The sequence below is a fragment of the Lactuca saligna genome, chromosome 4 (genome assembly GCF_052625555.1).
Source record: "Lactuca saligna cultivar CGN05327 chromosome 4, ASM5262555v1, whole genome shotgun sequence".
Taxonomy (NCBI): Eukaryota; Viridiplantae; Streptophyta; class Magnoliopsida; order Asterales; family Asteraceae; genus Lactuca; species Lactuca saligna.
The window spans coordinates 304,819,230-304,843,451 of record NC_136420.1 but is presented as its reverse complement, the minus strand read 5'-3'; the positions used below and the strand labels follow the sequence as shown (position 1 = coordinate 304,843,451).

At 46.3% G+C, this 24,222-nt stretch overlaps 1 pseudogene; it reads left to right on the top strand.

The window, feature by feature from the left end:
* The first annotated feature begins 4,949 nt into the window (after positions 1-4,949).
* On the top strand, positions 4,950-5,067 carry LOC145044779 (5S ribosomal RNA; annotated as a pseudogene).
* The last annotated feature ends 19,155 nt before the right edge of the window (positions 5,068-24,222 follow it).

The window sequence follows — 24,222 nt, the reverse complement described above, 5'->3', positions numbered from 1 at the left end:
ATCCCTCAAACCAGGGCTCTGATACCAACTTGAAACGACCAAAAATACGACCCAAAAATTTTTGTTTTTAATATAATCAAAACTATAATCAGAGTATCATATAAATAAACCATGCGTGATATGTCCCAAAATATAATAAAGTACTGTGCGGAAACTATATCATACTACATCAAATCAACAACTAAATCAATCCCAGACTAAAGCTGAGGCGGTGGTGTGTGCGATGCCGTCACCCCGAGCTCTTCCCTTTGCTTGCAGAAGTATCTGAAACCAAAACTGAAACTGTAAGCACGGAGCTTAGTGAGCTCCCCCAAAATACCACATACCATACAAAACATATAAACACATATTGGGCCTTGCCCACTGCATCGGGCCGGGGCCCGAAAACTGCATCGGACCGAAGTCCGGAACTAACTGGGACCTTGTCCCCTGCATCGGACCAAAGTCCGGAACTAACTACATCGGACCAGAGTCCGGAACTAACTGCATCGGACCAGAGTCCGGAACTAACTGCATCGGACCGAAGTCCGGAACTGACTTCGACCGTGTCCCCTGCATCGGACCGAGGTCCGGAACTGACTGAGCATAGTATAGCATATCATAACGATTATACTGCATACTGCATCAGGCCGTAGCCCGGAACATAAACACATACACATAGCGCATAAATTATGTCTGAGCCACGAAGGCATCAAACATACTAACTACTACATTGGACCGAAGTCCGGAACTGCTACTAACTGAACGGCCGGCATTGTGGCCTTAGACCCGTCCTTACTGGAAGGAAACTCACCTCGTAAGCTAGCGGATGAGTGTGTGGCTCGGAAAGCTAACGGCTGCTGCTCCTGAATCTCCTCGGCTACAAATCCATAAACACACTCAATCAATCACTAACACTACACTCGGGGTAAAATGACTCTTTTACCCTTGGTCAAAGTCAACTTACTCAGGGCTGACTCGCCGAGTCGGGATACCCAACTCGCCGAGTCCTAGACTTTCCTCTCAACTCTTACACGCTGGTACTCGTCGAGTGTGGCATCGACTCGACGAGTACCCTCTGGATCTAAGAACTCAGATGATCTTCATCCGACTCGCTGAGTCGGATGAACAGACTCGACGAGTTGTTCTTGATCCCCAAGAAGATTGCCTTGGACTCGCCGAGTTGTATGAACAAACTCGCCGAGTCCCTCCATTACTGAGTCTACTCTTAACTCGCTGAGTCCACTCCCTAACCCACCTCGTCCACTCGACACTGATAAAACTGAAGAAATCAGGACTCGCGACCCGACTCGTCGAGTCGTTCTTCCGACTCGCCGAGTCGCCGCCATGCAACATATTTTTACTCGATTTCTCTTGAATCCAACACATGCAAATGATAGATCTAGGTCCAATAAGCTGTGTTACCACGTAAAGTTTCCAACTTTACGTGCACAACCTCATGAATAAGGGAAATAAGACTAAAAGATGCACAACAAGAGTAGATCCATGGCTAATATGCAATGTAACTCCAAAAAGACAGTAGATCTGGGCTCTACAACACCCCAACACTCAGATCCAAAGGTATTTCAACTTATTAACACATTCATGCAAACATAAGGATTGGAACAACATCAAATAGCCCTTAAAAGAGCTCTAATGGAAGTTTAAGCATGTAACCAGAAGGGAACTCTGAAAATACCTCAATAAGCTCAGATTTGACCTTGGATCTTTGCACTACAACTCGTTTCCTTGCTTCCTTCTTCTTCTCCTTCTTCACACCTTCACAAAATGGAACTAAATCACTTATAAGCTCTCAAATGGAAGGGTTAGGGTTTCTCATAGAGCTCTCAGGGTGAAAGTGGCGAGAATGAGGCTATAATGGGGTTTAAATAGTGAGCAAACCCGGGGATTTAGGGTTTCACCCAGACGGACGGACTCACCGAGTCCGGGATATGGACTCGCCGAGTCGCCGGCTCCCGCGTGCACAAAATGCGCGACCCAACTCGGCGAGTCAGGCTAGAACTCGCTGAGTCCCTCTTGAAGACTTAGACCATTAACAATTAATTAACATACCGGAAACGAGTCGTTACACGTACTATCAGGCATAACCTAAACAGGCTATCCTACTGCTGTCTACTCAATTCTAGCATGCAATACTCATAAAGCTGTAACACATAAACAGGCACATAAGGCATTCTCCTAGATCCTTAGCCCTATACTAGCATGCTGTTCTACTGAAACTGAAACTGAACAAATAATTTGTATGGGTAATTTGGGAGTACTTACTTGAGCTCGGCTGACCGCATGCACACACCTCTATCTTGTTAAATCAATTCCTTCCTTCTAAGTGTTTTCAAAATTTTGTTTGTAAAACATTTTTATTTTATTAAAATCTTTTATTTCCCTTAGTTTAAGTTCAGATACACCCGAAAGTGTATCCGAATCCCTCAAACCAGGGCTCTGATACCAACTTGAAACGACCCAAAAACACGACCCAAAAATTTTCGTTTTTCCATATAATCAAAGCCATAATATAAGTATCATAACATAAACACATGCGATGTATTCCCAAAACATAATAAAATATTGTGCGGAAAACTGTATCATACTACATCAACTCAAAATATCAAGAGACATCCTAGGATAAAAGTCATGCTGCGGTGTGTGCGATGCTATCACCCCGAGCTCTTCCCTTTGCTTGCGGAAGTACCTGAAACCAAAACTGAAACTGTAAGCACGAAGCTTAGTGAGCTCCCCCAAACTACCACATACCATAGAATAACATATAAACACATATTGGGCCTTGCCCACTGCATCGGGCCGAAGCCCGGAAACTGCATCGGACCGAAGTCCGGAACTGACTGGGACCTTATCCCCTGCATCGGACCGAAGTCCGGAACTACTGCATCGGACCGAGGTCCGGAACTGACTGCATCGGACCGAAGTCCGGAACTGACTGGGACCTTGTCCCCTGCATCGGACCAAAGTCCGGAACTAACTGCATCGGACCGAAGTCCGGAACTGACTGACTGAACATGGCATGGCATAACACATCAACTAGCATAACACATATACGACATGCTACATCGGGCCGTGGCCCGGAACACATAATACTTAACACATAAAACATAGCACACAAATCTTGTTCGAACCACGAAGGCATCGAACATACTAACTGCTGCATCGGACCTAAATCCGGGAACTACTGCTAACTGAACGGGCCGGCATTGTGGCCTTAGACCCGTTCCTACTGGAAGGGAACTCACCTCGTAAGCTGGCTGCTGAGTGTGTGGCTCGGAAAGCTAACGGCGGCTGCTCCTGAATCTCCTCGGCTACAAGTCCATAAACACACTCAATCAAATACTAAACACTGCAGTTGGGGTAAAATGACTCTTTTACCCTTGGTCAAAGTCAACTCACTCTGGGCTGACTCGCCGAGTCGGGCTACCCAACTCGCTGAGTCGGGCTACCCAACTCGCCGAGTCCTAGTCTCATCTCTCAGCTCTTCACGCTGCTACTCGTCGAGTGGGGCATCGAATCGACGAGTACCCTCTAGATCCAAGAACTCAGACAATCTTCATCCGACTCTCCGAGTCATATGAACAGACTCGACGAGTTGTTCTTGATCCCCAAGAAGATTGTCTTGGACTCGCCGAGTTGTATGAACAACTCACCGAGTCCCTCCATCACTGAGTCTACTCTCAACTCGCTGAGTCCACTCCCTAACTCACCTCGTCCACTCGACACTGATAAAACTGAAGAACTCGCGACTCGCGACCCAACTCGTCGAGTCGTTCTTCCGACTCGGCGAGTCGCCGCCATGCAACAGATTTTTACTTGATTTTGTTTGAATCCAATGCATACAATTGATAGATCTGAGTCCAATAAGCTGTTTTACCACGTAAAGTTTCCAACTTTACGTGCACAACCTCATGAATAAGGGAAACAAGGCTAAAAGATGTATAAAATGGGTAGATCTATGGCTAACATGCAATATAACCCCAAAAAGACAGTAGATCTGGGCTCTACAACACCCCAACATTCAGATCCATAGATATATCGACTTAATAAGACGTTCATGCAAGTGTAAGGCTTGAAACAAGCACCAACTAGCTCTTAGGAGAGCCCTAATGGAAGTTTAAAGCATAAAATAAGATGGAACTCTGAAAATACCTCAATAAACTCTGATTTGGCCTTGGATCTTTGCACTCCAACCCTTCTCCTTGCTTCTTCCTTCTTCTCCTTCTTCACACCTTCACAAAGAGGGCACCAAACACAAATAAGCTCTTCAATGGAGGTTTGGGGCTCTAACACTGTGTTCTCAGGGTGAGGGAGGCGAGAATGGGGGCTATAAGGTGGTATAAATAGTGGGCAACCCGGGGATTTAGGGTTTCACCCAGACGGATGGACTCGCCGAGTCCATATTATGGACTCGTCGAGTCGCCGGCTCACGCGTGCCCTCAGACGCGACCTGACTCGACGAGTCAGGCTAGAACTCGCCGAGTCCCTCTAGGAAAACTCACTATAATTACCAATAAATCAACATAACGGGAACGGGTCGTTACATGTAAGGTGGGTTGCACCTGATCCTACATCGGCTTGGAAGGAGAACAAAACATTTCCTTATAAAGGGGTGTGGATACCTTCCTTGTCACAACGCGTTTTAAAGCCATGAGGGCAGCAGATCACATAAGAACTCTGCAGTTAAGCGTGCTCGGGCGGGAGTAGTACCGGGATGGGTGACCCCCTGGGAAGTCCTCGTGCCGAGTGGCCCAAAGCGGACAATATTGTGATACGTGCCAGAGGGGGGTGTTACAAATGGTATCAGAGCTAGGGCACGGGTCGATGTGTTCGACAGGGACGTCGAACCCTATAATGGGGGGTGAAGGTGGGTTGCACCTGATCCTACATCGGCTTGGAAGGAGAACGAAACATTTCCTTATAAAGGGGTGTGGATACCTTCCTTGTCACAACGCGTTTTAAAGCCGTGAGGGCAGCAGATCCCATAAGAACTCTGCAGTTAAGCTTGCTCGGGCGGGAGTAGTACCGGGATGGGTGACCCCCTGGGAAGTCCTCGTGCCGAGTGGCCCAAAGCGGACAATATTGTGATACGTGCCAGAGGGGGGTGTTACACCATATGTTCATGTAATGATATTTTCTAATAACATGTGATCATATAGCATCATTCCTAACAGCAAGTAGACACTTTTTGATTGTGTATTAATAAATATGATCAACTCTTGTATTGGTCACGCCTAACAGAGTACTTCTCACTATGACACCCACAACGATACATAAGAAGAACATAGAGAAGTACATAATTGACCATTCTATTCATAGAAATTAGTAACAAATGTATTTCCTTTGTTTATAATAAAAAAAAATTATGTTGATAAATGATTTGTTAATAATAATATCCATTAATTTCATATTAATTTTTTAAAAAGTCCCAATATGTTGGTTATCGGGTAATTTTCAGAAAAATCCTAATATTTTGACCAAACTAACGAAAAATAACAGTATACCGGCTAATTCTATGAAACCGGCCCAAAAGGGTTTTTTCGAAGTTTTAGCCAGTATGTTGTGCTTTTCTGTAAACAAAAATTAGTTCGGGACTTTTTCATAAATTAGATTAAAATTTTATGACTTTTCTGGAAATTTCCATATATATATAATCTCAACTATTTAAACAATATTATTCATTGACATTAACTCATCTTCCTCATTAATAAAATTAAATATAATTATCCATTTAGTATTATTTTAAAAAAATGTTATGATTGATTAATTTAAATTTTTACTTATGCGATTATTTTCTTATTTCAATAATGATGTTCATTTAACGTATAATTTATTTGTAGCTAACATTATGTAATTTATAATTTGATGTTGTTATCATTTGAAATTATTGTTCATTAATTATAAACCACTTATTATTATTAATATGTTAAAGACAACTTTTAAGAAATACTTAATATCATTATTCAAATATGAAACACATACTGAAAAATAAAGTGAGTTCCCCAAAATACAACATACACAAATAATAAGCCTCTCATGACTATAAATCGGCATGGACCCCCCGGTCTCATGCGTCTCGGTATGGACCCTCCAGTTGTGTGTCTCGGTGAGAACCCTCCGGTCTCACAACTCGTTTTGGACCCTTCGGTCTCAGTGGAACCCTCCGGTCCCACTACTCGGTTTGGACCCTTTGGTCCTATCTCAATACAACATAGAATATAGCATATATATCATATAGACAAAATGCATAATATGACTTAACTCAAATAAGCACAAAAGACGCTTCGTTCACATATAGATACCACTCATGGTAAGTATAGTGAGAAGACTCACCTCGTAAGTAAGCAAAGTAAACTAAATACCCCTCGAACAGTCTAATCTCTGCCAACATGTAATAAACATATCTAATTAACTCATAAAGATCATAGTGTCATATAACTCACGCTAAACTCTTTCTAACTCTTGAGTTGGGTAAAAGTCCATTTTACCCCCTCCATGGCCCCCCATTAACCCTGTCTTAACCATACCCTAAAGTCAACATAAGTCAACACTCGAGTCAATTGCCCATGTTAACCCAACTCGCCGAGGGCAACTATGTGACTCATCGAGTCCCCGTTGCTCCTCAAAATGTCGCGAAAACCCAACTTAACTCTTCGAGTTGTCTCATCAACTTGCCGAGTCACCCTTATCCAGACTCATCGGAAAAACCCTAGCCGACTCGTCGAGTCAGCTCGTTGACTCGGCGAGTCCCTTTAGTTTGTATTCTCATTCAGACGTTTTAAGGCAGATCTACTACTCCACACCCTAGATCTAGGCTCCCAAGACTCGAATGTCACATAAAGCTTCGATCTTTACGTTCATGCATGACATATTTTGCTCCAAAATGCCAATACAACTCTAACAAGGGTGTTTAAGCACAATAACTCTTATATGGCTGAATAAAGTTGGGACCTTTGGACTCTATGGACCTCGCAAGGTCCAGATCTAAAGTCTAGACCTCCTGATAGACTCAATGCACCCAGTGTCCCAACAAAAGGTAGTAAAAGCCCTAACTTCCATAATGACGAGATCTAACCAATAAGATGAGAAAGGTGTAGGCTTTTTACCTTTCACAGAAGCTTTGGTCGATATAGCACTAGATCCAATAGTTTCTCCTGGTTCCTTGATGGATTCTCTCCTCTTCTCCTCAAAAGATGCACTAGAATACTCAAATATTAGCTCTATAACTCTCTTAGCTCACTAAAAATGTTTAGGGTTTCACACAGGGGAGTTGGGCAGTTGGTGAGGCAAAAATGATGACATAAGTTCTCTTAAATAGGACCCAACCCCGGAGGTTTAGGGTTTCACCTCACAACACCAACTTGGCAAGTCAGCTCTCTTACTCGTCAAGTCGATCATTAAACCCATATGGCCAAATCAGAGTCTACTCGATGAGTTAGGCTCACAACTCGTCGAATCTCTCATAAAGTACCAAAAATAAAAATAAATAAATAATAAGGAAATACATGGGCGTCGAGATGTTAAAATTCTTCACCATTAGAATCAAACTATGCCCTCGAAGTCAGGCTCCATAAAAAACTTTGGATACTGCTCGCGCATCTCGGACTTTGGCTCCCAAGTACACTCGCACCCCTTCTGATGTTGCCATTGAACCTGAACCAAGGGTACCTCTTTGTTTCTCAAAATATTTAATTCTTGATCGAAAATCGCTATCGGCCTCTCGATATAATTTAGGCTCGCATCCACCTGAATGTCCTTTAATCGTACCACTGTCGTCTCATTAGCTACACACTTCCTCAACTGAGACATGTGGAAGGTGTTATGAATCTGGCTCAACTCTACTTGTAGCTCTAACCGGTAGGCTACCCTCCAACCATGGTGATCACTTTGAAAGGACTAATGTATCGGGGCCCCAACTTTCCACGTTTCCTGAATCGGATCACCACTTTCCATGGGGATACCTTCAGGAGGATAAAATCTCTAACCTGGAACTCTAGCTCGGATCATCCCCGATCTACGTAACACTTCTGGCAAATCTGGGTTGTTAGTATCCTCTATCTGACCTGCTACATTTGCTCGGTCGTCTTTAGCACTATCTCAGTGCCACCCATCACTCGCTGCCCTACCTCTCCCCAACAGATGGGGGTTCGACACCTCCTCCCATACAGTAGCTCAAAGGGAGGCATACCAATGTTGGAATGGAGGTTATTGTTGTATGAAAACTCAGTCAAGGGAAAATAATTGTCCGAAATTCCACCAAAGTCCATAACACATGCACGCAACATGTCCTCGAGGGTTTGAATCATCCGCTCACTCTGCCTGTCTGTCTGTGGGTGGTAAGTTGTACTGAAGTGCAGCTGGGTACCTAACTCCTCATGAAACTTCTTCCAAAACCTAGAAGTAAAACACACATCTTGATCTGACACTATCGATTTCGGCTCCCCATTTCGTACCACCACCTCTTAACGTAGATATCGGCCAATTTCTCTGCAGAAGAGCTCTCACTGATATCGAGGAAGTGAGCACTCTTCGCCAACCAATCTACAATCACCCATATCGCATCTACCCCATGCGTGGTCCTCAGTAGCTTGGTGATGAAATCCATGGTGATATGTTCCCACTTTCACTAGGGAACCTCTAGAGGTTGCAGCTGACCATGGGGTTGTCGGTGCTCTGCCTTGACCTGATGACTGGTCAAGCATCTTTCGACTACGCAAGCCACATCCTTCTTCATATAGGGCCACAAATAATCCCTCTTCAGATCCAAATACATCTTAGTGGCCCCAGGATGGATCGAAAATCTCGATCTATGCGCCTCCTCCATCAATATACGCCGAGCTCTACCTGTATATGGCACCCAAATCCGACCTCGGAAAGTCATAAGTCCTCGACTATCTGACTGAAACTTGGAAATCTGACCGACCACACACTCTCTCGTGCGGTTCTCTGGTCTCATAGCATCTACCTGAGCCTCTCGGATGGTATCTAAGACCGGAGTCATCACTGTCATCCTCATACACACATCTCGGATCAGAGTGCTCTCGAATCTGCGACTCAAGGTATCGGCTACCACATTAGCCTTGCCTGGGTGATATAATACTGGAGTCATCACCGTCATCCTCATACACACATCTCGTACTTGTAGTCCTTCACTACATCCAACCATATCCTCTTCCTCATATTCAGGTTGGCTAATCCATCAAGCACTTCAGACTCTTATGGTCTGTGTATATGGTACACCGGACATCATAAATATAGTGGCGCCAAATCTTGAGGGTGAACACCACCGCCCTTAACTCCAAATCATGGTGGGATACCTTGTCTCATGATGCTTCAGCAGCCTCGACGCATATGCTATCATGTAACCCCTCCACATCAACAATGCACCCATCCCTAAAATAAACGCATCACAATAGACTACAAAGTCGTCCACTCCCTCCGGAAGGGCTAACACTAGAGCTTCGCACAAACTCTAGTGAAGAGTCTCGAATGATGCCTGCTGCTCAGGCCCCCAAACAAAAGTAACAACCGTCCGGGTCAATCTAGTGAGTGGAACCACAATCTTGGAGAAATCCTTGATAAATCTCTAATAGTAGCCGGCCAATCCCAGAAAACTCCTGATCTCATATGGGGATCTCGGCACCTCCCATCGCATAACTGCCTCAATCTTGGATGAACCAACCAATATCCCATCCTGATTAACGAGGTGTCCCAAGAACTGGACCTCTCGTAACTAGAAATCACACTTGGAGAATTTGGCATAAATCCTCTCCGACCTCAAAACCCCTAGAACCTCTCGCAGATGCTCCTCATGCTGCTCTTTAGACCGCGAATACACCAAGATGTCATCGATGAACATAATCACTGACCGGTCCAACGTAATCCAGCACACCCGGTTCATGAGATCCATGAACGTTGTCGGTGCGTTGGTGAGCCCGAAAGGCATCACCACAAACTCGTAACGCCCATAATGAGTTTTAAAGGCCGTCTTCTGAAAATCCTCCTCACATACTCTCATTTGGTGATATCCAGATCTCAAATCAATCTTGGAAAACTAAGATGCCCCCTGCAACTGATCGAATAAATCATTGATACTCGGAAGTGGATAACGGTTCCCGACCATCAACTTGTTTAACTCTCGGTAATCTATACACATCCTGTGTGAACTATCCTTCTTCTTGACAAAAACAATCGGTGCTCCCCACGGCAAGCTACTCGGTCTGATAAAACCCTTCCACGACAGCTCCTGAAGCTGGAGGATAACTCCTGCATCTCAGGCGGCGCAAGACGATAAGGTGCCTTGGCGATAGGCGTCGCTCCCGGAACTAAATCAATCTGAAACTCCACCTGCCTCTCAGGTGGCACTCTTGGAAACTCCTCGAGAAACACGTCTAGGAACTCGCACACTATTGAAACCTCAGAGATAGAACTTGGTCTCTCTGTAGCAACCCGCATATCCACCACATACGCCAAAAATACCATACAGGCCTGGTGTATACTTTGTCTCGCTCTGGTAGTAGAGCAAAAAGCTGATCCGGACCTGGTACCCTCACCGTACACGGTACGCACTCCCCCAATAGGGTCTCGTATAGTCACCATCTGTCACTCACAGTCGATCCTACCCCCATATCGACTCAACCAGTCCATGCCCATATTGACACAGATGTCACCTGTCATTATCGGCACCAGATCTATCGAGAACTTCACACCAAAAATCTCCAAAACACATCCACGGAAATCCCTGATCGCATAAACCACAATGGCGTTAGCTATAGAAACTATCAGAGATCGAATTAACGCCTCTCGTTCGACACTAATGTGATGACTAAAAGCTAAGGACACGAAGGATCGACTCGGACCCGAGTCAAATAACACTAACGCAGGTATAGAACTCACAATAAAGTACCTATATATAACACAATATAATCATGCACAAATATTAAAATAAACAGGAAAAGAGGGAAACACGTACCAGCTACAATATCAGGTGTTGCGCGGACCTCCTCCGCTGTCAGCTGAAAAGCTCTCCCGCGAGCCCTTGGTGTCTCGACATTCACTGGATGAGTATTTGTAGCACGAATAGTAGTATGAGCAGAACTCTGGGTTGATCCCAGAATGAGCTGAAGGCACTCGGCCTTCCCATGGCCAGACTGGTTGCAATGGAAACAAACAGAAAATCCCTTGGAGCAGTCCCTCGCTATATGCCCTTCCTTACCGCATTTGTATCAAAACCCCGACCAACAAGATCCCTCATGGACCTTACCGCACTTGTTACAAGTCTAACAGGGGTGTTTAAGCACAATAACTCTTATATGGCTGAATAAAGCTGGGACCTTTGGACTCTATGGACCTCACAAGGTCCAAATCTAAAGTTTAGACCTCCGGATAGACTCAATGCACTCAATGTCCCAACAAAAGGTTGTAAAAGCCCTAACTTCCATAACCATGAGATCTAACCAATAAGATGAGAAAGGTGTAGGCTTTTTACCTTCCACAGAAGCTCTCGTCGATATAGCACTAGATCCAACAGTTTCTCCTTGTTTCTTGATGGATAATCTCCTCTTCTCCTCAAAATATGCACTAGAATACTCAAAGATTAGCTTTATAACTCTCTTACCTCACTAAAAACGTTTAGGGTTTCACACAGGGAGTTAGGCAGCTGGTGAGGCAGAAATGAGGACATAACTTCTCTTAAATACGCCCCAGCCCCGGAGATTTAGGGTTTCACCTCACAACGTGTAACAACGCAAATTTTCAAACAAAATTTTCATTTAAAATAAAGTGAATTATTTCAACCAAATATAATTATTCCAAATTTCATATCAAAATACAATCATAAAATCCCCAAGATCTCAAAACATCAACAGTGTGTACGCGTCATGCCGGCGCCTTCCCACGGTCTTCGCTAGTACCTGAAACACATACATGACAACTTTAAGCATAAATGCTTAGTGAGTTCCCCAGTATACTACTTACGGATATACGCCTTTCCAGGCCTTGAGATAATCGCCTTCCGGCCCATAACATATTGCCTTCCGGCCCATAACATATTGCCTTCCGGCCCATAAACATACACAGCAATTAATACATTAATTTTAACACATATAGCACATACATCATATATCATATCCGACCTTTCAGTCACATAACATATTGCCTTCCGGCCCGTATAAACATACATAGCACGCGTAGCAAATACCTTACCATTTATAGCACGTATAACACAAATCATATCCGACCTTCCGGTCACACAGTCAAACCCTTCCGGGTACAGTATAGTGAGAAGACTCACCTCGTGGTAATGAAAACTATCAACTCTTGAAATCACTTGCACTCGATCCGCCGATCTGCAGACTCCCTATAATACCATATACCCTTATTAATACTCTTATCATTCAAGACAACTGACCCTAAGAAATTATATACAGGTCAACTCTGGTCAACGGTCAACTGGACCGGACTCGTCGAGTGCAAAGGTGACTCGACGAGTCGAGACGTCCTCTCCAACTTTCCCTGATGTTCCCTTTCTACTCGTCGAGTATCCCCCTTGACTCGACGAGATCCACGTGGAAGAATCGTAGGGCCACCCCGACTCCACTCGCCGAGTCTGAAGAACAACTCGGCGAGTCCCAGTGAATCTTCAAGCTACTCGCCGAGTCTGTTCATTGGACTCAGCGAGTCCATGCCATGCAGTCGATCAACTGCTTCCTGAAATACGTATGGTCCCGAAATATACAATCATGGGACTTTCTGGACCTCTAAACATCCTATTACTGGGGTATAAACGTTTGGGTAACAACATAATAATCCATCTAATCACCAAATGGGTTTCATAAACCCTAAATCCGTGTACCATCAAAATAACAGGACTGATCCGAAGTATTACCTGAAAAACGTACTCTCTGTGTCCCCAAACCTCAGAACTCGATCCCCTTGATCTTCCTTTGGCCAAAACCCTTCCTCTTCTTGCCTAACAAATTCTTCAAGGTTCCAATAGCCTTCACTCCTGCACTAGATGTCCACAGACGCTTAGGTTCTTCTTAATCGGCCAAAAGACGGACAATGACGGCCTAAGAGGCATTATATACGATCCAAAACCAAACGGCTAGGGTTTCCGCTGAACAGCGCAGACTCGCCGAGTCCATAATGGACTCGTCGAGTCCAGTCGCAAACCCGCGACCCAGTCTGTGGTCCTACTCGGCGAGTCTGGCTCCAACTCGCTGAGTCCCTTCCTAAAACACCCCAAAAACAATATTATAAAAATACCTGAAATTCCGGGCTGTTACAACTCTCCCCCACTAGGACTAGACTTCGCCCTCGAAGACTCATTCTACAAATAACTCCGGATGTTGCTCCCGCATCTCACGCTCCGGCTCCCAAGTCATCTCCGATCCTTTCCGGTGTTGCCACTGAACCAACACCAGAGGTACCTCCTTATTCCTCAGAATCTTGATCTTCCGATCCCTGATAGCTACCGGTCTCTCGGCGTAATTCAGGCTCGCATCCACCTGAATATCCTCTAACGGAACCACTGCCGATTCATCGGCTATACACTTCCTCAACTGTGATACGTGAAAGGTATTGTGAATCTGTCCCAACTCTGCTGACAACTCCAACCGATAAGCTACCCGACCTACCCTTGCAATTACACGAAATGGACCTATGAACCGGGGCCCCAACTTGCCCCTCTTTCTGAACCGGATCACTCCCTTCCAAGGAGAAACCTTCAGGAGAACGAAGTCGCCAACCTGGAATTCCATCTCGGACCGGCGTCTGTCCGCATAACTCTTCTGTCGGCTCTGGGCGGTCAATAACCTCTGCCTAACCTGCTGAATCTGCTCTGTCGTCTGGAGTACGATCTCTGTACTGCCCATCACTCTCTGTCCCACCTCTCCCCAACAAATGGGAGTCCGACACCTCCTACCATACAACAACTCAAAAGGTGGCATACCAATGCTCGAATGATGGCTGTTGTTGTAGGAAAACTCAGCCAAAGGCAAATGCGCATCCCAGCTACCCCCGAAGTCTAACACACACGCTCTAAGCATGTCTTCCAATGTCTGAATCGTCCGCTCGCTCTGACTGTCTGTCTGGGGATGGTATGTGGTACTAAAATGCAGTTTAGTACCCAGCTCCTCATGGAATTTCTTCCAGAACCTGGAAGTGAAGCGTACATCACGGTCTGAAACAATCAAGATCGGCACTCCATGCCGAGATACTACCTCTCTCACGTATAACTCCGCCAACTTCTCCGCTGATGAACTCTCGCTAATGGCAAGGAAGTGTGCACTCTTCGTCAATCTATCCACAATCACCCAAATTGCATCGACTCCCCTGGCAGTTCTCGGCAATTTGGTGATGAAATCCATAGTAATCTGTTCCCACTTCCACTCAGGAATCTCCAAGGGCTGCAACTTACCATGCGGTCTCTGGTGCTCGGCCTTAACCCTACGGTAGGTCAAACACCTCTCAACGAACCATGCGACGTCTCTCTTCATACAAGGCCACCAATATTCCTTCCTCAAGTCCAAATACATCTTCGTAGCACCGGGATGGATCGAGAATTTCGATCTATGAGCCTCCTCCATCAAAGTAGCACGCGTACCGCCCACGAATGGTACCCAAATCCGACCCTGAAACGTCAGAAGTCCTCGTCCATCCTTAACGAACTCTGAAATTAACCCAACGACCCGCTCTTTCTTCTGCATCTCGGATCTCACAACCTCGGCCTGTGCCCCACGAATAGCATCTAATACTGGAGACATCACCGTCAGTCTCAGACATACGTCTCGCAATGGAGTGCTCTCCGCCCTACGACTCAATGCATCGGCTACCACGTTAGCCTTGCCTGGGTGGTATAGGATCTCACAGTCATAATCCTTAACCACGTCCAACCATCTCCTCTGACGCATATTTAGGTTGGGTTGATCCATCAAATACTTCAAACTCTTATGGTCCGTGTATATAGTACAACGAACCCCGTACAGGTAGTGACGCCAAATCTTGAGAGCGAACACTACTGCCCCCAACTCTAAGTCATGTGGGGGATATCTCGCCTCATGAGGCTTTAATTGCCTCTATGCATAAGCTATCACATGGCCTCCCTGCATCAACACTGCACCCAGTCCCGAAATCGATGCGTCGCAATATACGACAAAATCCTCCATCCCCTCCGGGAGGGCTAATACCGGGGCTTCGCATAGTCTCTGACGTAGTGTCTCGAAGGAAGTCTGTTGCTCGGGTCCCCATGAGAATGTAACACCCTTCCGGGTCAATCTGGTGAGCGGTACCGCGATCTTGGAGAAGTCCCTAATAAACCTCCGATAGTACCCCGCCAAACCAAGGAAACTCCTGATCTCGGAAGGTGACTTCGGTGCCTCCCAACTCATCACTGCTTCCACCTTGGTCGGATCGACCAATATCCCTGCCTGATTAACAACATGTCCAAGAAATTGGACCTCCCGAAACCAGAAGTCACATTTGGAGAATTTTGCATATAGCTTCTCCGACCTCAATACCTCAAGGACCTCCTTCAAATGTCCCTCATGTTGCTCTCTAGTTCGTGAATACACTAGGATGTCGTCGATAAATACAATCACAGACCGATCCAGCATCGGCATGCATACCCTGTTCATGAGGTCCATGAACACTGCCGGGGCATTGGTGAGCCCGAAAGGCATCACCACGAACTCGTAATGCCCATACCGCGTCCTGAATGCTGTCTTCTGGACGTCCTCATCCCGCACTCTTACCTGATGGTACCCTAATCTCAAATCGATCTTGGAAAACCAAGATGCCCCTTGCAACTGATCGAATAGATCATCGATCCTAGGTAACAGATAGCGGTTCTTGACCGTCACCTTGTTCAACTCCCGGTAATCAATGCACATCCGGTGTGAACCATCCTTCTTCTTGACGAACAGAATCGGTGCTCCCCACAGCGAGCTACTCGGCCGAATAAATCCCTTCCCCAGCAACTCCTGGAGTTGCGAGGACAACTCTTGCATCTCTGGAGGTGCAAGACGATAAGGCACCTTCGCAATAGGCGCAGCCCCCGGAATCAGATCGATACCAAACTCTACTTGCCTCGCAGGAGGTACTCCCGGCAACTCCTCAGGAAAAACATCTGGAAACTCGCGCACCATTGGAACCTCCTCCACTGTCCTCGGTCTCTCGGAAGCCTCCCGCGTATCCATCACATACGCCACAAAACCTCTACATCCCTGCTGTAGGCATTGCCTCGCCCTAGCGGCCGAACAAAAAGCTGATCCCGAACGGGTACCCTCGCCGTATACCGTAAGAACTCCCCCACTAGGGTCTCGTATAGTCACAAGCTGGCGCTCGCAGTCGATGACAGCGCTGAATCGGCTCAACCAGTCCATGCCCACGATGACACAGACATCACCCATCGCAATAGGAACTAGGTCAATCGGAAACTCAACCCCGAAAATCTCTAGTACGCATCCCCGAAGAACCTCCGTGGCACAAACCACCCTCTCGGCCGCTATAGAAACGCTCAGAGGCCGACTTAACGGCTCACGACTAATGCTGATATGCTGACTAAAAGCTAAAGATACAAAGGATCTACTCACACCCGAATCAAATAACACTAGAGCAGGCATAGAGTTCACAAGAAAAGTACCTACACATACATTAACATAAGCATAACATTTCGACTTTAAAGTAAATACGTGAATTACAGCATACCTGCCACAACATCGGGCGCAGCGCGGACCTCCTCCTCAGTCAGCTAAAAGGCTCTCCTGCGAGCCCTCGGGGCCTCGACCTTCGCCGGTCGGGTTTCAGTAGTCCTGGTAGTAGGTGTAGATCCCTGAAGAAGTTGCGGGCACTCGGCCTTCCGATGGCCTGTCTGGTTGCAGTGAAAGCAAACCATGAACCCCTTAGGACAATCCCTGGCAATGTGTCCTTACTTGTCACACTTGTAGCAACCACCAGCTCGACACGCCCCCTCATGACTTTTGCCGCACTTCCCGCAAGTGCGGCCCTTCTGACCTCCCATCCTCGAATCAGCGGACTTGATCCGCTTGACTTCCGGCTGAGACTGAGCCGGTCGTCGGTCCACCTGCCGAGACTCGGCCTCCTCCCTGGCCTGAGTCTCCAACTCGATCTCGCGCTTCCTGGCATTCGCCTGAAGCTCAGTGAAAGTACGATAGGTGGAGTTTGACACAAACTCCTGGATATCCCTCCTCAAAACGCCTAAATACCGGCTCATCCGTGACTGCTCTGTAGACACCAGCTCTGGGCAGAACATCGCCCTCTCGTGAAACTTCCGTGTGACCACCGCAACGGAATCAGTACCCTGCTTAAGGGTCAAGAACTCCTGAATCAATCGTTCCCTCTCCACTGGGGGAACGTACTCGTCCCTGAACATCTCAGTAAACCTCTCCCATGTCACCGCTGTAATCTCCGCCAGAGTGAAGTTCGCCGTCACGAACTTCCACCAATCCTTCGCTCCCAGACGGAGCTGGTTCAAGGCGAATCGTACCCTCAGGTGCTCCGGGCATGAGCAAGTGTAGAAGCACCCCTCAATGTCGGCGATCCACCTCATCGCAGCAATCGGATCCTGCGTCCCATCGAACTCAGGGGGTTTCGTGTTGCTGAATTCCCGGAACAGCAACGAATCACCCCCTTGCGACCTGGCAGCGGCCACAGCTGCGGTAGCAGCAGCGGCTGCAGCCTCAGTCAGTGCGGCGTACCGCTCCTCAAACGTCTCCATCAGTGTGGTCTTAATAGACCCAAACATCTCCGGGATCTCATCCCGGATCACTGCAGCTACCTCCTCCTGAATCATCTGACGAATATCCTCGTCACTCACACTGCTCGAACTCGCCCCATGACGTGTGGTAACCATGATGTCTCTGAAATACAACATAAAATTATCAGAGACTCCATCAAGTATAATTGTACTCGATAACGCAACCCTACTCAGTATCCGATATCCATGGATTCTTACTTGGGTCTTCCACCAACCCGGTGTCTTCGGTAGTACGGGCCCAATACTACCGACCACACCGTGTCAGTATTCGTCCCAAATCTTCCTCCCCAAACCCCGAATAGTGAGTACTCTACCTCTAGTATGCACTATCTACCTGTACGCTATCGAATATCTCATATAAGCAAACTCCCTAGACTAAGGCATCACAAAACAGGCCATTCTAGTCCTATCATGAATACCTAGTCTTCTAGCATGCATAATAATTCATAATTCAGTGCATAACATAACATTGTAAGGTATTCTGGGGATCTTTACCGTTCGGGCGCTGGCTGATCGTACACACTGCTCCGTTCTTGTTTACCACTTTACCATTTATAAAAATTTATGTCTTTATTATTTTTAAAAGATTTTCCCTCAAATCCTCGGTTTGAGTTCAGTTACACCCGAAGGTACACCCGAATCCCTCAAACCAAGGCTCTGATACCAATTGTAACAACGCAAATTTTCAAACAAAATTTTCATTTAAAATAAAGTGAATTATTTCAACCAAATATAATTATTCCAAATTTCATATCAAAATACAATCATAAAATCCCCAAGATCTCAAAACATCAACAGTGTGTACGCGTCATGCCGGCGCCTTCCCACGGTCCTCGCTAGTACCTGAAACACATACATGACAACTGTAAGCATAAATGCTTAGTGAGTTCCCCAGTATACTACTTACGCATATACGCCTTTCCAGGCCTTGAGATAATCGCCTTCCGGCCCATAACATATTGCCTTCCGGCCCATAACATAATGCCTTCCAGCCCATAACATATTGCCTTCCGGCCCATAACATATTGCCTTCCGGCCCATAACATAGTGCCTTCCGGCCCATAAACATACACAACAATTAATACATTAATTTTAACACATATAGCACATATATCATATATCATATCCGACCTTTCAGTCACATAACATATTGCCTTCCGGCCCGTATAAACATACATAGCACGCGTAGCAAATACCTTACCATTTATAGCACGTATAACACAAATCATATCCGACCTTCCGGTCACACAGTCAAACCCTTCCGGGTACAGTATAGTGAGAAGACTCACCTCGTGGTAATGAAAACTATCAACTCTTGAAATCACTCGCACTCGATCCGCCGATCTGTAGACTCCCTATAATACCATATACCCTTATTAATACTCTTATCATTCAAGACAACTGACCCTAAGAAATTATATGCAGGTTAACTCTGGTCAACGGTCAACTGGACCGGACTCGTCGAGTGCAAAGGTGACTCGGCGAGTCGAGACGTCCTCTCCAACTTTCCCTGATGTTCCCTTTCTACTCGTCGAGTATCCCCCTTGACTCGACGAGATCCACGTGGAAGAATCGTAGGGCCACCCCGACTCCACTCGCCGAGTCTGAAGAACAACTCGGCGAGTCCCAGTGAATCTTCAAGCTACTCGCCGAGTCTGTTCATTGGACTCGGTGAGTCCATGCCATGCAGTCGATCAACTGCTTCCTGAAATACGTATGGTCCCGAAATATACAATCATGGGACTTTCTGGACCTCTAAACATCCTATTACTGGGGTATAAACGTTTGGGTAACAACATAATAATCCATCTAATCACCAAATGGGTTTCATAAACCCTAAATCCGTGTACCATCAAAATAACAGGACTGATCCGAAGTATTACCTGAAAAACGTACTCTCTGTGTCCCCAAACCTCAGAACTCGATCCCCTTGATCTTCCTTTGGCCAAAACCCTTCCTCTTCTTGCCTAACAAATTCTTCAAGGTTCCAATAGCCTTCACTCCTGCTCTAGATGTCCACAGACGCTTAGGTTCTTCTCAATCGGCCAAAAGACGGACAATGACGGCCTAAAAGGCGTTATATACGATCCAAAACGAAACGGCTAGGGTTTCCGCTGAACAGCGCAGACTCGCCGAGTCCATAATGGACTCGTCGAGTCCAGTCGCGAACTCGCGACCCAGTCTGTGGTCCTACTCGGCGAGTCTGGCTCCAACTCGCCGAGTCCCTTCCTAAAACACCCCAAAAACAATATTATAAAAATACCTAAAATTCCGGGCTGTTACACAACGCCAACTCGGGAAGTCAGCTCTCTGACTCGTCGAGTCGATCATTAAACCCACGTGGCCAAATCGGAGTCTACTCGACGAGTTAGGGTCACAACTCGTCAAGTCACTCATGAAGTCCCAAAAATACAAATAAATAACTAATAAGGAAATACCTGTGAGTCAGGATGTTACAACCGTTCTCTTGCATTCCGATTAGGAGGTGTTTATCGTGAATGTAGCCTCCATTAGTATGCATGGAGAGTGGGGCTATATAATGAAGAAGAAACTCAATCACCCCATTTTATTTTAATCCTACACGGTTGTGTTCAGGACTTTACCTTGGGATTGCTAGATGTACAGTTTTGGAGAAGCATTTCAAATCACAAGTATAATTCACATGATGCTTGTGAAAGCCAAATTCGGTCTCCTATTTACCGGTTTTTTACATCGTCTGATCACTGTCTCCCTTAACCATAAACATCATGGCGATAAGGTGCCAACACAAATTTTGTTTTATCTTTGGAGCATCATTGTAACACCCCAAAAATACGAGCCAAAATTTTCATTTTTGAGAACATATATTTAGCAAAACATTCGAATTAAAACGTTTACTGATCATAACATTTTATAAAGATATCGCATGTCTGGAAAAACATTTCATAAAACATAATAATGTCAGAGTACAAATCCCCAGGAAGATCTCATGATGCGGAATACGGAGCATGTGTGTGATGGGCCGCTACCGCGCCAGCTCTTTCCCCTTCGAAGAAGAGGCACCTAAAACCAAAACTGAAAACTGTAAGCACGAAGCTTAGTGAGTTCCCCCATCATACCGCATACTATACAATCACATATCATACATATTGCCAGTCATTTCTGGGGTGCCTCACCTACCCGGTACGACCATTCTGGGGTGTCGACCTACCCGTGTCAAGCCATTATGGGGTGCTGACTACCCACGTCAAGCCATTCTGGGGTGCTGACTACCCTTCGGTCTTGACGATCGAACCTCGGGGACTGTTTCACCCCTACTGCTACTATCACATATATCATAACATAACATATTATCAGACATATCTGGGGTGCCTGAAATACCCTTCGGTCCTACCAACCGAACTCGGGGACTAGTCCCCTGCTACTACGTCTATCGCATATAATGTAAAAAGCCAGCATGAAAAACATATCATCATATACTGTCAGATATATCTGGGGTGTCTGACTACCCTTCGGTCCTAACAACCGAACTCTACTACTATCACATACAACATATCATGCTAGCATATAACATATCAGGTAGTAACAAACCTAGATGATATCACAAAGACAATCATCTATCATACATCCCCTACTGGTGGGTCGGCATTGTGGCCTTAGACCCACCGCTACTGGAAGGTAACTCACATCGTAGTAGTTGCTGATCTGTGTGGGAATGGTTTGTCTGCTGCTGCTGCTCCAGAAATCCTCCGGCTATAATTCCCACCAAACACTTATTCAAATACTGCTAACCGCCCTCAGGGTAAATTATCCATTTACCCTTAACAAGTCATGAGTCAAGTCACAGTCAACTGCCAGTTGACCAGACTCGCCGAGTTGGCTTGCCAACTCGCCGAGTCCCTTTCTCTATACCCAAGTCCAATAGTCCTTCATCCTACTCGCCAAGTTGTATGAACAACTCGCCGAGTTCGCCTTCATCCGAAGAACACTCTAATTTGTGACTCGTCGAGTTGTATGAACAACTCGCCGAGTTGTTCTTGAGACAAGAAGATTGCCATGAACTCGCCGAGTCATGGCATTGACTCGCCGAGTGACTTCATGAGTGAGTCTGGCTTCCAACCCACTGAGTCACACCCTATGACTCACTACTCCAACCCGCAAACACAGAAAGGGGAAAAAACCTGGGGACTCGCGACCTGACTCGCCGAGTCAGATGAACGACTCGCCGAGTCTGCCTCATGCAAAACCTATACACGCGATTTTTCTTGAATCCAGCCCATGCCATTCATAGATATGGGTTTATAGGGCATGGATTACATGTAAAGTTTCCAACTTTACGTGTAGATATTCACCAACGAAAGTTTTAGGGCTCAAAGTGCACCAAAAAGGGTAGATCTAGGGCTTTCATGCAATATAACTCCATAAAGGCAGTAGATCCAAGCTCCAAGGACTAAATCATGCCTAGATCTACAGGCTAACAACTTATTACAATGCACGATGCACAAACAAGCACGGGGAATGGCTCAAGAAGGACTTTCATGAAGCTAATAGAGACTACAAGCTTGAAAACAGAGGGGAAACGAGCTATACCTCAAGGAAAATGTTGAGATGACACAAAGATGTCTAGCCTCCTTCTCCTCTTCTTGATCTACTCTTCTTTCTCCTCAAAATCTTCAAGAAGACACCAAAACACTTCAATCTCACAAGGAATAAGGGTATAAACGATGTTGGGAGCTCTGAGGGTGAATGGGGGCGACCTTGGGGCGGAAATGAGGGTTTAAATAGGGTGCAAACCCTTGAAATTTAGGGTTTCATCAAACAGAAGGGACTCGCCGAGTCGCCAACTTAAACGTGCCCCCGGACCGCGTCCCCACTTGGCGAGTCGGACCTACAACTCGTCGAGTCCAAGGCTAAAAATGACAAAAACTTAAATAAATTTTAAGTACTAGGAACCAGGTGCTACAAATCTCCCCCACTTATTTTAGACTTCGTCCTTGAAGTCTGCCGCTCGATCCTGAAACAGCTCAGGGTAATGCTCCATCATTTCTTCCACCAGCTCCCAAGTCCATTCCGAACCCTTGCGGTGCTGCCATTGCACTTTCACTAGCTCCACCCTCTTGTTCCTTAGACCCTTCGACTTCCGGTCGAGGATTGCGACTGGGCGCTCAATGTAATTCAGGCTGTCATCAACCTGTATATCCTCTAATGGCACCACCGCTGAATCATCCACGAGACACTTCCGCAGCTGGGAGACATGGAAGGTGCTGTGGATCTGGCTGAGCTCGGCTGGCAGATCCAGCCTATATGCCACCTTACCCACCCGGGCTACAACCCTGAACGGTTCGATGAATCTCGGGCCCAACTTGCCCCGCTTCCTGAATCGAATGACGCCTTTCCAAGGCGAAACCTTCAGGAGAACCATATTCCCGACCTGGAACTCCAGGTCTGATCGATGCTTGTCGGCGTAACTTTTCTGCCAACTCTACGCAGTCAGAAGCCTGCTCCGAACCTGCTGGATTCTCTTGGTCGTCTTGAGCACCACCTCGGTGCTCCCCATGACCCTATGACCAACTTCACCCCAGCATATCGGGGTCTTGCACATCTGACCGTACAACATCTCGAATGGGGGACGATCAATACTTGCGTGGTAGCTGTTGTTGTATGAGAACTCGTCTAAGGGAAGATAGGTATCCCAGCTACCACCGAAATCTAACACGCATGCCCGCAACATATCCTCCAAAGTCTGGATGGTCCGCTCACTCTGACCATCCGTCTGTGGGTGAAAGGTGGTGCTAAAATGAAAACGAGTGCCCAACTTATCATGAAACCTCTTCCAAAACCTGGAAGTGAACCGCACATCTCGATCTGATATCACTGACACTAGCACCCCGTGCCGTGCCACTATCTCCCTGGTATAGATATCGGCCAACTTTTCGGCCGAGATACTCTCCTGAATCGGAATAAAATGGGCGCTCTTGGTTAACCGATCCACGATGACCCAAATCGAATCTACTCCTCACGTCGTTCGTGGAAGCTTAGTGATAAAATCCATCGTAATATCCTCCCATTTCCACAACGGGATATCCAACGGCTGCATCTTGTCGTGCGGTCTCTGATGCTCGGCCTTAACCTTCTTGTAGGTCAAACACCGCTCAACGTACCACGCCACATCCCGCTTCATGTAGGACCACCAATAGTCTAGGCAAAGATCCCGATACATCTTCGTCGCCCCTGGATGAATAGAGAATCGGGATTTGTGCGCCTCCTCCATCAAGATCTGGCGCACGCCTCCATGATATGGCACCTACACCCTACGGTGTAGTGTCAATAACCCCCAGCTATCATAATCGAAGGAGGTGACTTGACCCACTATTCGCTCACTCTTCCGATGCTCCTCCTTCATAGCCTCCTGTTGAGCCTCCCGAATCTGCTCCAACAGGGGAGTCACCACAGTCATCCTCATGCAA